The 1483-nt window shown below is 47.5% G+C and overlaps 1 long non-coding RNA gene across 1 annotated transcript in view; it reads right to left on the bottom strand.

Moving 5' to 3' along the window:
• Positions 1-1301: 1301 nt before the first annotated feature.
• LOC102431275 overlaps positions 1302-1483 on the bottom strand; it is a 200250-nt gene continuing 200068 nt past the window's right edge. The window contains exon 4 of the long non-coding RNA XR_002830610.1: positions 1302-1393. This is a non-coding gene — a long non-coding RNA (uncharacterized LOC102431275). The remainder of the gene's footprint in view (positions 1394-1483) is intronic.

The raw sequence follows: 1483 nt of genomic DNA, 5'->3' as shown, positions 1-1483 counted from the left end.
TGATGGCTTTGTGTAGACTACAGCAACTCTCTTCTCTACCTTCTGCTTTTCAACTGGCTCTTTTAAATGATGTAGACAGCCTCAGATTTGGATTGCCTATCTGACAGGCCGTAGACAGGTTCCAAATGACAAAATATCCTTTAGGAGGCCTGAACTTGGTCTTGTTTGTGAACCCGTTAGCACTTGGGAGCCTGGCTTCTGCATCGAGATGTTCTAGAGCCAAAGGGGTGAATTTCAGCCTCAAACAGCAGCCACCTGGACTGCGTGTCCAAATCCATGGCTACTGCCATCGTCAACCCTTTAATCCAAGAAGCGACTACCTGGTCTGCTGTGTTCAGAACTCAATACTCAAATGCCCGTTTAAGAACAAAACAGTGCTTGTGTGACTATGTGGGTCATGGTAAATTCTAGGCATGAGGAATCACAACCATCCAGTTCATCCCAGTGACCCCAATGAACTCTGCTCAGTAAATATTTGCAGAGTGACTGGATGCCAAGGCATGCCTTGAGTTTGTGCAACGTGGTGACATTCCCACCGCTCAAACTGTGCTATTACAAACTTTATCTTGGAGAACTCACGGGAGGTGGTGAGGTGGCTCTGAACCTAGGAAGCCGCTATTGGCCAAATTATGTGCTCTTGGAGAGGAACATTTCCTGCGTAATATTAAAAAAATAATAATAAAGAAAAGAAAAAGGAAGAAAAGGCCCAGCATGACTAATATGGTAAGAATGGTCTCATCTTCTCCAGCAGAAGAAAGAAGTCAGGTAGAGCTTCGCAACAATCCCTGGTCACAAACCTCAGTAGACAACCAGGTCATTAACTAACCACACGCATGTGGCTCGTGGAATGGAACATCCCAGAGCTCTGAAACCACAGGCATCTATCTGCTGGATTAAAGGAAGCCGTTCCACAGGCCCGGACAGAAAAAGGATGTGGTGAACTTTCAAACGGTGCTGATTTACAGGCAAAAAGGTGCAAGGTTACGGCACACACAAACCTGAACGGATTAGGGTTCTCCTGGCCACGCCCTTCCAGCAACCCTGGCTGCTGCGGGTTCTAGGAAGACACCAGGAAGTGTCACCTTTGCCATGACCATGCCAGGACTTGTCCCCGTCATCTGAGCCGTGATCCTTCAGGAATGGCCGTGAGACCCCTGCCTTTGGTTACCAGCCAAGCCAGGGCGGGGCATTTTCTTCCTGTTTGGTTAAAAGGAGAAAAAGGGAAAGGCTTACCTGTTTGCTTTCACTCGCTATCTGAAAGGTCAAGAGGTAGAGGGCATTTCCCTCCGCAAATAAGTCCTGGAATGTATTTGCGAGCTGACGTTTCATGGGCAGTCGCTGTTTCTGAGCCACGGGTTCCACTGCTCAGGAAGGTGAAATGGGGAGTTCTTTCCTGAAAGGAAAAAAACAAAAAGGGCAGCTTTATATTTATAATCTGACATCTGCGGAATGCAGGGTCATCTTTCAGACTGACTGTGGGCTA

This window comes from Myotis lucifugus, unplaced genomic scaffold (genome assembly GCF_000147115.1).
Source record: "Myotis lucifugus unplaced genomic scaffold, Myoluc2.0 scaffold_133, whole genome shotgun sequence".
Taxonomy (NCBI): domain Eukaryota; kingdom Metazoa; phylum Chordata; class Mammalia; order Chiroptera; family Vespertilionidae; genus Myotis; species Myotis lucifugus.
Note: the sequence above shows the minus strand (reverse complement) of the source record. Positions and strands in the feature narration are given on the sequence as shown.